The 15,827-nt window shown below is 36.1% G+C and overlaps 2 non-coding genes across 2 annotated transcripts; both read right to left on the bottom strand.

Annotated features, from left to right (window-relative positions):
• Nucleotides 1-3,795: 3,795 nt before the first annotated feature.
• Nucleotides 3,796-3,868, bottom strand: Trnaf-gaa (transfer RNA phenylalanine (anticodon GAA)). Its single transcript has one exon. It is a non-coding gene; the product is annotated as a tRNA-Phe (tRNA).
• A 4,223-nt stretch (nt 3,869-8,091) lies between these two features.
• On the bottom strand, nt 8,092-8,164 carry Trnaf-gaa (transfer RNA phenylalanine (anticodon GAA)). Its single transcript has one exon. It is a non-coding gene; the product is annotated as a tRNA-Phe (tRNA).
• Between the last annotated feature and the right edge of the window lie 7,663 nt (nt 8,165-15,827).

Below are 15,827 nucleotides of genomic sequence, written 5' to 3'. Positions count from 1 at the left end.
TTACAAACTTTGTACAGTATCTTGGGAAGTTCATGTCCTGTCGGAAGTTTGGCAGTCCGTTATATCAGGTTACTGAGAAAAACAGTTTGGACATAAAAACAGGAACAAGAGGACATTTTCCAGAGGCTGAAATGCATGACCACAAGCACTCCCATACCATGATACTTTAACCCAAACAAACCTGTACTGTTATCTGTAGATGTCAATTCCAAGGGACTCAGTGCTGTTTTAATTCAGAATGAAAAGCCAGTGGCGTATGGCTTTCATGCAATGACAGAATCGAGGCAGCGTTATTCGCAGATTGAGAAGCACACACTATGTTTCCGGACAACAAGTACACGTAGAATCGGATCATGCACTCCTAGCGAGCATTGTTAGGAAACATGTGCTCTCAGCACCCCCACGACAACAAAGATATATGCTAGCTTTAGAGAAGTATAACATAGCAGTTTGGTATCAGCCAGTAAAGAGATGTTCCTAGAAGACTAGGGAAGTGTTCGTCCCAGATCTTCAGGTGAATGAAATTCATGTTACATCATATGTGCCTATAGTGCAGGAAGGTCAAGACCGGATTCACAACGACACAAGTCGTGATGAGGAATTACAGCAACTCGCAGATACGATTCTAGTGGTCAAAACACAAAACAGATATACCAACAAAAATTCAAACATACTAAAATTTCTTATCTGATATCTCGTGTATGTAAAACTTATACGGTACCAATTTTGATGCACCAGATGCACATTTCGACAACTAACGTCTCTTCAGTGATGCTCAACCGAAATGTTTGAAATCCGAAATAATAATGAAGTTTTAGAACTATTATAGGGGAAAACAGTTTGCCAAGAGAGTGGAGTCAAATTCGTCTAAGGATAAGAGCTATGCGTGAGGGAGATAATCCTTAATTTTTAAAAGAATTTCTAAATTTTATAACAGCAATTAAATATACATCCGTATTTTCAAGCCTGTAACGAAGTACTTAGCTACTGGGCTGTAGAGACCCTCGGGGACTAACAGTCCACCAGCAGAGGCCTCGACCCAGGGGTCATAATGTAAAACTTATACGGTACCAATTTTAATCCACCAAATGCGCATCTCTCTCTCTCTCTCTCTCTCTCTCTCTCTCTCTCTCTCTCTCTCTCTCTCTCTCTCTCTCTCTCCTTTTTTTTTGGACAATAAAATCATCAATTCAGTTTCAGTTCAATAAGTTCATTAATCCACTTTATAAGGCAATCCACTTGATAGGGCGAATAATCGTACACATTTGATGATTGAAACACAATTTCAGCATCATTTTATATACTTATCAATACTCTGTAGTTGAAATAACAACATGCTGAAGTTCCTCATTCACAATATCTTCGTAGTCTTTGGTGATGAGGTCGTCAAACAGTCTGTTGTAATTCCGATAGACACAAATTATGCTCCTTTGTTAGCTGACCTGGTCTTCGTTTTTAACTTATGACATAAGTTCAGTTCATTCGTGACGCTTGAACAGAGCCCTATATTAAACTCGATAGTTTCAATATATAGACGTTGTGTTTGTTATCGGCTTTTGAAGTTTAGCTTTAGTGTTAGTTTGCTTTTTGTTTTCATTTCTATATAAATATTCTATCGTTCTAAAAAAGGTGGATAGGTCGTCCCCAAAAATTGACAATTCACTGTTGTTCGTGTCGTTGGTCACGTTAGTACTTTTTATATCTTTATGTATTTGACTTCGTATTTACTATTAGATCCGATACTTTAGTGTTTTTTATATCTTTATGTATTTGACTTCGTATTTACTATTAAATCCGACACTTTAGTGTTTTTTTATATCTTTATGTATTTGACTTCGTATTTACTATTAAATCCGACACTTTAGTGTTTTTTATATCTTTATGTATTTGACTTCGTATTTACTATTAAATCCGACACTTTAGTGTTTTTTATATCTTTATGTATTTGACTTCGTATTTATTATTAAATCCGACACTTTAGTGTTTTTTATATCTTTATGTATTTGACTTCGTATTTACTATTAAATCCGATACTTTAGTGTTTTTTATATCTTTATGTATTTGACTTCGTATTTACTATTAAATCCGACACTTTGAGTGTTGTTAATGTTTATTTATATATTCCTGAACTTGAAAATCCGAAAGTAAATTGAAAGCTACCAATATATTGACTAATCAAATAGTTAGGTTTTAGCCAATCATAATGTTCTCACTATCCAATCAAATCAAAGCTGTATTATATAAATACTGGGAAATCAAGTCAGTTTACACACATCGTGACCGAGAGAACATCGAATAAGTATTTCCTATACAAAGTCAGTAACCCTTTTATTATATAGATAAAGTATTTTGTTGTTACATTATATCCCTTTTCACTCAAAATACTCCAAAATAGACGAGAATTCATCAATATTGGCATCTAAGGTGAAGGTGTGCAATATCAGCATGCATTTCTTAACTTTTCAATATTAAACCCGTCATCAATGCATGAGGGATTGAATGATTGAATATTGTTTTACGTCCCTCTCGAGAATATTTCACTCATATGGAGACATCACCACTGCTGGTGAAGGGCTGCAAAATTTAGGCCTATGCTCAGTGCTTATGGCCATTGCGCAGGGAGTGATCTTTATCGTGCCACACCTGCTGCGACACGGGACCTCGGTTTTGCGGTCTCATCCGAAGGACCGCCCCATTTAGTCGGCTCTTACGACAAGCTAGGGGGTACTGAGGACCTATTCTAACCCGGATCCCCACGGGAACAATGCATGAAGGAAACTGATTTTGTGAATGGGGAGACATAATTTATTTACAGTAAAACATTTTGTTTAAATAAATGAATATGCTATCAAATACCGGCTCTGTCAGATTCGGAGGACCGTCGTTTGCCATTTTGGCTTGTTTACGTCGGTACAGTAACGTCAATATTGAACTCTCATACTCGGAATGTTTTAGGCGCACAAAATTTACGCAATGCAAAGTTAGCGTTCAATAAATTCTCAGAATATTGAACGCTAACATTCTCTAGCTTATACGAAGATTTTATAATAGACTATTTATTAGCTATATAATGATATAACTTTATTCAATACTTTCATTAGGAATGAGATTATCTCAATTTTTTTCATATTTGGAGTTGGTCCCTTTAAATTGTAAAAGTCAGCCGTCTATTGGATTGGTAAGCCTCTTCGTAAAACTCCAATATATTTCTATATTCGAGCTAAAGTTGAAAATCCGGAAGTAAATTGAAAACTACCAATACATTGACCAATCAAATAGCTAGGTTTTAGCCAATCATAATGCTCTCTCTATCCAATCAGATCGAAGCTGTATGGTATAAATACTGGGAAATCAAGTCAGTGTACACACATGAACATCGATCAGAAGAGAAAGTTTAACAACGGTAAGGTAAAGACGTGGCTAAATAAGTCTTTCCTATACAAAGTCAGTAATGATATAACTTTATTCAATACTTTACATAGGAATGAGATTTGCTCATCTGTACCCTTACTTCCTCTACATTATTCTCATTTATACAGATTGAGTCAAATTGAGCAAAGACAAACATTGAGCAATATTGAGTGATTGAAGTGAGTAATTTGAGTTGATCAAATTTATCTACGTGATTTCATTGTTTCTTTGTAAAATAGCTCATCATCTGAACTGATCATTGTCTCAAATCATTTTACTGTCAATCACTGCTCAATATCTCGGAATAAAGCCGAAAGGACCCACATCGCTAATCAGTCTAACCGCTCAAAACAAAAATAGTGTATCAGCCGCCGCATTGTTCCGTGCCGGAACCCGGGATTGAACCGGGGGCCTTTAGATCTTCAGTCTAACGCTCTCCCAACTGAGCTATTCCGGCTGATAATAGATTACACGTTATCATTCGACAAAGCCGCACACCTGTCATCGATGTGATCTCTGAAGTTTGACAGGTATATAATGTCCAATATATATACTTCCGGAAAAAAGAAACTGTCCATTACTTAATATATGAAAAAATAATAAAGAATAACAATGAACAATTTTTTTTTTTTTTTTTTTTTTTTTTTGTAATACTGTTAACAAATATTTCATAATCCATTAAAGCTGACATGAATTAATAAATATAGTATAATTCTATATGTCCGCCATATTTCTTTACTAATCCGCCATATTAGTTGGATATTCTATTGCTATATGTATCAGGGTTCGCATGGTATATAAGGGGACGAGTTTTGCTACGCTTCACTTCACATCAGTGTCTTCGATTTACCTGTACGGCTAACTTCGACAGGTAACACGTACATCTCCGATACTAATTATAGGACATCAAGAAGAAATGAAATCTCGTTTGGAACACCACGCAGTGCTCAAAATTACAATAAGCACATCGTACAATAGTAAATAATTCTAAAAGCTTTGGATAAATAAATATAGAATGTCTTTTCTTTACGTGAATGTGCGTACATTTGCAATAAATATGTCAAAACTATACAAAAACGCGGAGAAATATTTCATCTATTATTTACATCTATTGATGAAATGGAATAAACAAAGGGTATAAAATATATACCATTCACACTTACTTCAAGCAAAATGCAAATACATAAATGCTACTGTACTGTAAGACATGGTCATGTATGCTCGCCATGAAAAAGCATCGAATGCGGATGACTATTTACCTTGGTCTACCCGTAATATCTGTAAAGGACTGAAGATGTACGTGTACACTTGTCGAAAATACTCAAAGTAGTAGTAAAACTCCCTTTATTAGCATAATCCATGAAACAAAACGATACACTCCATTTGTATTCCAACAGTAAACAACATTGTCCATTGTACAGACTGCGACACACTTAGCCCGTGCCGATCAACTATCTTCAATCAGGAGAAGTATCAGAGTAGAATATTTACCCTGTATTGTGCATGAATCCTTATACCGTATGATTTACTTGTCAGAGTATTGCAGATTTATAAATCAGGAAATCATTTAGGTACATAAATTGTTTGTGCATAGGTAGCTTGCATATACAACACTGTACGAGTGTATGGGATGAGAGAGAGAGAGGGGGGGGGGATTCAAACGATGGTCTTGTAATAATCGCGCTCTTATTAAGACAAATGATATCGTTAATTCAATATAAGAGAACAGTAACTCAATATTGCTCTCATTAATTGATAATACAGATTTATTTGATTCATTTAAAGCACGCAATAATTAGAAATTAAACATATCTTTAAATAATGTTATTTTCGATTTCTTCATTTTATGCTAATTCAGCGCTCAATAGATCTTATATATCTATCCCATTTTGCTTTATTACATTCTGCGTTGAACTCGATGCAAATTGTATAGTAATGCAAAATGTAATAATTGAGTTTATCATATGCGTAGTTATCAAGCACATAGAATTTTTTTTTATTTAAACATATTTTATTGAGAAACTCAACAGGATTGGGAAACAGCCATAGCCTATATAGACCCTCTCCCAAATACAAAGGTCAAGTACAAAGGTACATAGAATCAAGGGGAGGGGACAAGAGTGTCTGTCCCCCATCTTTGATAACAATATCCATTTTTTAATTATTTTGTTTGTTGTTTTTTTTTTATGTTTTCCGCCACACTCAACAATTTTTCAGTTATCTGGTGGCGCCCAGTTTTTGTTGGTGGAAGAGAGAAACCAGATACAATGTACCTGGGAAGAGACCACCGACCTTCCGAATATAAACTGGGAAACTTTCTCACTTACTGGCGCGAGCAGGTTTCGAACCCGCGCCGACAGAAGTGAGAGGCCGTTATTTTGTAATGCAAGTAAAAAATATATTGGGTGACAACCCCACACCCCACCCCCCCCAAACTTGACCCCAGCTTGAAAGTTCTGATACAATAGTAGAAGACACACACCACCACCAATTAAGAAAATGAAGATATTATGAGGCACTCATAGTAGAGGACTCTAACCACCCCATCCCACCCCCAACGATATAAGCAAATGAAGGGTAGGGGGAAATTATTGAGGCAGTCAAAGTAAAAGACTCTTTTAACCCTTCACCCCCACATTAGGACTTTGAACATTTGTTTGGGTTTTTTTTTATTGCTGTTTCCATTCATCTTTTTCAATTATTATTTTGAAGAGCAAGAAATTTTGAAGAATCCAATTTTCCATTTTTTTCTTCCTGTTGTAAAAATTCAATTATAAGCATCAGCTCCTGTAAGTTTTTAATATATTGTCAATAACAAATTTTTAAATAGCTGGAATTTTTTAATGCTTGTAAGCTTACCATTATATCAGTGATCAATTTTCTTTCCTTCTGTGAAATGATATATTGTACACCGAAGTAGGACAGTCTCTCTCTCTCTCTCTCTCTCTCTCTCTCTCTCTCTCTCTCTCTCTCTCTTCTCCCTCTCTTCTCTCTCTCTTCTCCCTCCCTAATAAAATCAACAATTCAGTTTCAGTCCAAGAAGTTCATTAATCCACTTGATAATGCAAAATAATTGTAAACATTTGATTGATTGAATATTTCACTCATATGGAGACATCACCACTGCCGGTGAAGGGCTGCAAAATTTAGGCCTATGCTCGGCGCTTATGGTCATTGAGCAGGGGGGGGGGGGGGGCTTTATCGTGCCACACCTGCTGTGACACGGGGCCTCGGTTTTTGTGGTCTCATCCGAAGGACCGCCCCATTTAGTCGCCTCGTACGACAAGCAAGGGGATACTGAGGACCTATTCTAACCCGGATCCCCAAGGGATACATTTGATAATGAACATAATTTCAACACCACTGAACTACAAAAAAATTCACAATCATCATTCCATGGGTAAAAGACATTTTTACACGCATGACTGAATACCAAATCCTGGAATTGCATTGGCATTTTCACAGAACGGCCACCACGTGCAACTCGCATACCTGGCGACTTGGGCAGTGATTGTCCAATCAAAATGAACTTCGTCAATACGGAACTTTCGGGACATGCCGGAACGACCGATTATATTTGACTTTTATACACCACCGTCACGTGATAATAACCAATTGTAGGGCAAAGTTTACATCGATGCAAATGGTGTTGCGTTAGCAGACGGTCCGTAAAGAGCTATGCGCACTCCTACGATGACGATCCAAGTCACTATTGGTGCTTAGTATCTGGGTGTAAATTAGATGGTGGGGGGGGGGGGGGGGGGGGGGGAGGCGCATTTAGACGCGTACCATTGGATGCAAGGCGTGAAGATTCACCGATATCATCAAGATATTCCCTAGATTCACTTCCCTCGGCAACTCACACAATTTAATGAAATTCATTTTCCTATAAATGGTTGTAGTGATTCCATTCTTTCAAAGATAGCAATTAAATGCAGGAATTTGATAGCAAATTGAAGTATTCCATGCTTGTTTACTTAGTTGTTATTGTAATCCGGAAGTGGCATGCCCTACAAATAACGTTCAAACGCGGGATAAAAGTCAGAGTGGATCCGATCATCAAATTTACATTAAAGTAATTCCACCCTCCTGTGATGTCATCAGATTTTGCAAAATCAATGATTTTTTTTTTTTTTTTTTTTTAATTTATGCATGATAGGAAAATAAATTTTGGTGGAGTCTTTTCCTATAGTTTTTATAAAAAATCTTGTTAAAAATAAACTATTTCAAAAGTCTAAGTTATAGATGAATAATGAATGATACTTTTCAAAATATTGAATCCAGGGGCAATAACTCTGTTTTTATTGATTTCTTCATCAAGTTAGTTTAAACAATATTTATTCGTAAATAATTCGATAATGTTTACAAACCTTTATTATTTTTTTTAAAAACATTTTGTATATTTTTGTGAACACACAGTTTCATAAACTTGTTATGAATGTTAGCATATCGCCATAGCCAGTTTTTATGGAATTTTGATAACGCTGTTTCAGAAAAATTGCAATTTTCTGAGTGATTCTGTTCATGTATGTCTCACATCTTAAAAAGTCTGATGACCTATGTATTTTATTTGTTAGTTATTAAATACACTTTTTAAACTTGTATCAGATAAAACTGCGAGTATGGATTTACCAAAACCGATCAGAACAAAAATTGTGTATCAGCCGCCGGATTGTTCCGTGCCGGAACCCGGGATTGAACCGGGGGCCTTTAGATCTTCAGTCTAACGCTCTCCCAACTGAGCTATTCCGGCTGATATTAAAATACACGTGATCAATCGACAAAGCCGCAAACCTGTCATCAACGTGATCTCTGAAGTGTGACGGATCTCTCTCTCTCTCTCTCTCTCTGAAGTGTGACGGGTAAATCATATGACTGATTAGTTCAGTGGTGACGCTCGATTAGAACAGACTTTTCTATTGCCACATATTATACTCCATAATTTTAACGTGTAGACTTTTTATTTGTTATCAGGTTGTCCTGAAAAGTTGACAATTCACTGTTGTTCGTATATATATAATATATATATATATGACTTGCATCATGAGAAAAGGGCCCTTATATATCTTTCGACGTCACAATTCACAGAAAACTACGTCAAAGTTCGTGAACTTGAAACGTCAAAATCGCGGCAACGTAAAAAAAAAAAAAAAAAAAAAAAAAAAAAATGAGTTTGTTGGTTGTATTTAGTTATAATTCCAATGTTATTTATTACAATTGTTTTGAGTTTATACATCAATAAATCCGAAAACGCGATGTATTCATACACGCCTGAAAGCAAATAACATAGTGCAGGGAAACTATTAAATTTTTTGCAATTGTAAATAAAGTGAATGAATTGGAATTATAAGAATCAAACATTCTTTTTGAAGAATTTATCGATGTGTAAACTCCGGACATTTTACTCACAAACTTAACATAAAAGTGCTTCGCATCGATAAATTCTTGAAAAAGAATGTTTAATCCTATGTAAACTTTATTTCATTTGAACATGTCAACATATATATTCACTGTAGCCAGGTGTTGGATCTTGGATCCACCACCTTGTACATTCGTACAAAATACTTAACATTCATACTTTACATGCAGTTCACTAACTATAGATTAACTTCATGCTTGGAAATATTTCTTATATCAAATGTATAGCATTAAACTCTGAACTATTAATATGATAATAGATAAATCTTACCAGTCTGCATAACCCTACACAATATAATTGCTTCATAAGTTACGTGCTTCAACCTTGACGGTGTGCGTAGGTATGGGGTGGACAGGTAAAAATGTTTTTTTTAGTAGGCATGTGAACACAACTCACACACACTCTCTCTCTCTCTCTCTCTCTCTCTCTCTCTCTCTCTCTCTCTCTCTCTCTCTCTCTCATACACTCTTTCTAACACAAAGGACATAAAACAACCCGAACAACAAGTAGGTGGATCCAAGATCCAACACCTGGCTACATATTAATGTGCACACTGGATTCGGAAGCAAGTTGTAGCAACTTATATTAATCCGTTTCTTTGAATTAACTTTGAATGGTAAATGTACATTTGCCCTTGTTGCATGACAAAGAAAAATGAAAGAAAAAACTTTAACAAATAAATAAATAAACATTTGAAGAGATGTAATAACATAAGTTCATAAACATATTCACAATATAAATATACAGATGCACAAAATACATGTTTATAACGGTCAGAAAGAAATGAATATACAATAACTTCCAAACAAGAAATTCCACCACTTTACAAATAGAAACGAAACTCGATAAGATTAAGTTACAAATCTTTTGGATGCGGTGATAAAATGATGGACATGTTTAAAAATATTTTTATTATAGGAGAAATTTTTAGTTAAGTCTCCAGAAATTCAGAAGTCTTGTAGAAATACAAAAACATGCATTATCTAATGTAATTGTTTTGTTAAAAAGGAAACAGTTAAGGAGGTATGCTACACCAGAGAAATTTGATGTAGATGAAAAGTGTAGGATATGTACAAAAATATTTTGAATTTGAAAATTTTCAAATTTACTTTATTTTGTCAAAAAATACAGTTTTAGTAGAAGGTAATCTGAAAAAAAAATTAAAACACCTGCTGGACTCGAACCTGCGATCTACAGTTCAGCAGTCGTATTCTTTTTTTTTTTTTTTTTTTTATCTTTTATTGATCAACATACAATTTACACAGTCATCACAATGAATATCACAGTTTCAGATTTGGTTTAACATTTTACAATAAAACCATGTTAAAAGGTAAACAGTAATATCCCATCTGTTTCTTTCAATAGCGGATTGTTCCTCAAAAACTTTTCAAAAAACATCTTTCTGTTGTTTTTCTCAATACACAAATAATGGTAATTGTAATAAATATAATGTCTAAGCAAATATTTGCAAAAACTTGTCAAATGTATTCTTTTGTTAGTTTGCAACAATAGTTGTCTCCTTCTGTAAATTGTGAATCTACATAATGACAGAAAAAAATTAACAAAAAATGTGTTAACATTTTTCATAACATTTGGAAAAGCAGTCATAAATATTTCATCAAAATCTAAAACATTGTATACACTATTTTCACAATCTTTCAACAATGTTTCCAAATGATATATAATAAACTCGCTTTTGAAATCTTGTATTTCTGTGCAATATACAAACATATGTATTAAATCTTCACGTTCTACCGAACAAAGTGGACATTTGTTTGAATCTGTTTTACCAATTTTAAACAATTTTTCATACGTAAAAATTGCATTGTGAAAAATTTTAAAATCAAGCTCCACAACATCAGGAGGTTTTCCACTTTCTTTAAGTACAATCCATCTATTGTCAAGCATCTTTGTATCTTTTGTTTTAAATTTCTCTGACCAATATTGGTTTGACTTTGGAGGATTAAACACTTTTTGAATCAACAATTTGTAAAATATTTTTACAGTGCATGAAGAAAAATCATACTTTGTATTTTCGACACAAAGTGAAAAAATTGGTAAACATGCTTCTTTTTTATAAACATTGTGCTGAATAACATTTTCCCATTCTTTTGGAATAATCGATAATAATGTTGAGTAATCATTTTTGATGCGTTTTGCACTAATTTCAGTATCACATTCATGTATCATTTCTACAATAAAAGATGCAGGTAAAAATCCAGGTATCACTTCATATGAAATGTCTCTGATATGTGTGATCCCCGCTTTTATGAAATGTTTCCACAATAGTGTCTTGTTTTGATTGACAATTTTGGGATTAAAAAACAAACAGTAATTAAACACATCATTTGTACTTTCATTGTACTCAATATTATCCTTCACAGCATACCAAGCACTAAACATTTCTGTATAGAACAAAGGTAAACATTGTAAATCTTTTTTGTTCAACTGTAGTAAAAACATTTCCACTCCTCCTTTCAAATTACATATTCTTGATATTCTAACCTACTGAGCTACTCGGCTAGGTATTTAAATGGAAAAGGAAAAGTCAAATATTGCTGATATCGATTTTGTCATCCATGTTTTTAAAGGAAGTCAGCCATTATGACGATGTAGAGTACTACCTTAAGTGAATTTTCATCGTAATGGACGTTAGATGTGCCAAGTTCACTGTTTATAAGAATGAATATGACAACTGTTAGGTAGTTTATCCCGTATTGTAAGACTAAATTGATACTAACGAATCAAATTACAAGTTTAATAAAGATTTTGGAAGTATAGCAATATGATAAAATACACCCACGCTGGCCCGATACGTAGAGGTGTCTACACTCATTGATCAGGTTATACCTGGATTATGATAGATTTCAGATGTATACCGTGGGGTCAGGTGGGGTATGTACGTCTACACCCATTGATCAGGTTAGACCTGGATTATGATAGATTTCAGATGTATACCGTGGGGTCAGGTGGGGTATGTACGTCTACACCCATTGATCAGGTTAGACCTGGATTATGATAGATTTCAGATGTATACCGTGGGGTCAGGTGGGGTATGTACGTCTACACCCATTGATCAGGTTAGACCTGGATTATGATAGATTTCAGATGTATACCGTGGGGTCAGGTGGGGTATGTACGTCTACACCCATTGATCAGGTTATACCTGGATTATGATAGATTTCAGATGTATACCGTGGGGTCAGGTGGGGTATGTACGTCTACACCCATTGATCAGGTTATACCTGGATTATGATAGATTTCAGATGTATACCGTGGGGTCAGGTGGGGTATGTACGTCTACACCCATTGATCAGGTTATACCTGGATTATGATAGATTTCAGATGTATACCTTGGGGTCAGGTGGGGTATGTACGTCTACACCCATTGATCAGGTTATACCTGGATTATGATAGATTTCAGATGTATACCTTGGGGTCAGGTGGGGTATGTACGTCTACACCCATTGATCAGGTTATACCTGGATTATGATAGATTTCAGATGTATACCGTGGGGTCAGGTGGGGTATGTACGTCTACACCCATTGATCAGGTTATACCTGGATTATGATAGATTTCAGATGTATACCGTGGGGTCAGGTGGGGTATGTACGTCTACACCCATTGATCAGGTTATACCTGGATTGTGATAGATTTCAGATGTCAGGTGGGGTATGTACGTCTACACCCATTGATCAGGTTATACCTGGATTATGATAGATTTCAGATGTCAGGTGGGGTATGGGAATGAAGGAAATGATGGTAACCGTTCATAGGGACATTTGATCTGCGTGTGGTAAAAACATGCTATGAACATCTCTGTCAAAAAAAATAAGAGAAAATGCAAATAAACAACAAATATGTATGTTGTATAGTTAGTTCGTAGCCGTGTGTGCACGGGCTAGGCTCCAGTCGTTGAGACAGGTAAAACACGTGCAGTTATTACTGAACTAAATACAGAACCCAAAATGTTACAGATTATAATATCCGGACTATATAGAACAGCATTACAAACTCCGGAATAATAGCACATCAAATACACTACAGTGTACATAGGAAAGCGGAAACTGGGATCATTCCTAATGCTATGGGTGTTATTGTGGAAAGGGTGAAAGATTACTGAAGCGTAATACTGGTAAGGTGTTTACGCTAATTAACACTAATTAATGGAATATAGGTATTCATCGCTAGATGCAATGACAATATGATATAGTTATTATAAATGTTTGTATAGATAAATTAACAAAGAACATGAGTTGTCAGACATTGTCAGCTGGTATGAATAGAGCAGTATACATATACTAGGCAGTGCAAGATGTATGAATAACCATTGTCTTGTCACGTGATCAGAGCCAGGTAGTCATGTTTTTTCTGAGCTCCAACATTTTGACCAAATAATGTGAGTTTTCTGCGTGTGGGATTACATATATTTGAGCCAAACCTTTCAGAAGTTAATTTGGATACCTGGAAAGTGATTTTACTTGTGAAATTGAAAATATAGTGATTTTGTTCGAAATTTCTTAAAATGAGCCTGGGTAGAAGTCGTGAGAAGTCGTCAGCCCCAAACAGTGCTAGCAGTCACGGCCCAGTGAATGTCGCAGAACCCGGTATATCCATCGCACCTACGCTAACACAGGAGATAAATAAGCACGATGCAAGCAATACCTAATATACAAACAACATTGGGGGGAATTATCGGAATCTCTCAGAGTGATCAAAGAACTATCTCAAGATATAAAGAACATTAAGAATGACCTGTGGGAGGAAGATGGTTTCGACTTCCGCATCTCCCATATTGCTGAACAACAAGAAGTGGACTCAGGAAACATTCAGGTGCTGAAGCAAGAGAACAAAATATTGAAAGAAGATATAGATATTTTAAAATCTGTAGTTATTAACTTAGACAGAACCGTCAGAAAACAGCAAAGCGAGATCACAATGAAGCAGAACTTACTCATTCATAATTTACCTGAAGAAGAGAATGAAAATCTTTTCAAGGAAATCCCACAATTGATTAAAGAATACCTGAGAGTCGAAACGACTTTTGCAAACATACATCGAAACGGGCCTAAAAATCCGGGTAGACCAAGAACTATTGCGGGTCGACTAGAGAAATTTACTGATAAGGAGAAAGTCATCTCCAAGCACAGAAAGACAAAAGAAATAGAGAAGGGTCTGGCTCTACAGAACAATCAAATACACCTTTCTACATTACCCCACAAAGACCAGTAGAGGTAGCTGAAAATCGGAAAAAACTCCAAGAAATAAGTAAGCGGTATTGGAAAGAAAATGTGAAAACACGTTTTGTAGGAGACAATTAGTTTTTCCTAACGGAAACACATACATGTACGAAGAAAAAGTTTTAAAACCAAAGCCTGAAAACATTTTGCTAATGGATCAAGCAGAAAAAGAGGCACTTCAACAGATCCAGATGTCGACACTAGAAACCTCCACAGAAGGAACGATTTTAAAATCGCGGCATCTACCACAGTGACCTTTAACCAGGTCAGAAACGTCTATAAAAAGTTGTTATGGACTCAAATTACTCAAACGCAGATCACAATATATTGCTATATCGATTCACAGACAAAAACGGTTTGATCCACGAGGGGTATAACGACGATGGTGAGCACGGGGCTGGGAGAAGACTTCTTAAAGATCTCCAATCTCTCCATGTTACAGACATGACATGTATCATCTCTAGATTCTTCGGAAAATATCTTGGCTATCGTAGATTCCAAATTATGGAAAACCTCGCGGTAGACATTGTTCTCGCGCACCGAGGTGAAACGTTGGGGTAAACATCGACAGTGTATTGATAAACTTCACATAGACATTGTTTATATATATGTGACAAAGATATCGACAACTTAGAAATAGTCACTTATCGATTCCATACACCTCCCAGCGGTGAAAGAAATTACATTGTTTATTTATATTGTTTATTTTTGCATATATACCAGTTTTAATTATTTTGATCAATGCCAACTGATATTAACCCTCCCTCCCCCTTTCAGCTTTTTGTTACCATCCCTGGCCTTCAGAGTAGTTGATGAAATATTGATGAAATGTCAAATTTATTTTTATACATGTGTAACTCTATTTAGTAGTTCCACGTAAGTACGTTATGCATAGAATGTACAGAACATGTAATATTTTGTATTAATCCGGATATTTATTTTCCACGAAGTGTATTATTCCGGATATTTAATTTCCATGAATTATAACATACTGGTTCTTAAATTTAGCTTTCATCTAAAGCTTCCAGATCCCATTAGGGGAGTCAATGCCCTAAAATGCCCTGTGGTCAGCTAAGTGGCACAAGTCCTAGTTTAGGTGCTAGGCGCCGTACCTAGACCCCTATTGCATATAGTTGGATAGGGTATATTTGGCGCCCCCGTGCCCCAAATCGGTGCCTATACTTACCCTTTTGGGGTCAGATCCCATTAGTGAAGTCAATGCCCTAAAATGCCCTGTGGTCACCTGAGTGGCACAAGTCCTAGTTTAGGCGCTAGGCGCCGTACCTAGACCCCTATTACATATAGTTGGATAGGGTATATTTGGCGCCCCTGTGCCCCAAATCGGTGCCTATACTTACCCTTTTGGGGTCAGATCCCATTAGGGAAGTCAATGCCCTAAAATGCCCTGTGGTCAGCTAAGTGGCACAAGTCCTAGTTTAGGTGCTAGGCGCCGTACCTAGACCCCTATCGCATATAGTTGGATAGGGTATATTTGGCGCCCCCGTGCCCCAAATCGGTGCCTATACTTACCCTTTTGGGGTCAGATCCCATTAGGGGAGTCAATGCCCTTAAATGCCCTGTGGTCAGCTAAGTGGCACAAGTCCTAGTTTAGGCACTAGACGCCGTACCTAGACCCTTATCGCATATAGTCAAATAGTAAAAATAGGGTATATTTGGCGCCCCTGTACCCCAAATCGGTGCCTATACTTACCCTTTTGGGGTCAGATCCCATTAGGGGAGTCAATGCCCTAAAATA

The sequence above is a fragment of the Ostrea edulis genome, chromosome 10 (assembly GCF_947568905.1).
Source record: "Ostrea edulis chromosome 10, xbOstEdul1.1, whole genome shotgun sequence".
Classification (NCBI taxonomy): Eukaryota; Metazoa; Mollusca; class Bivalvia; order Ostreida; family Ostreidae; genus Ostrea; species Ostrea edulis.
This window is presented reverse-complemented; position numbering and strand designations above follow the sequence as displayed.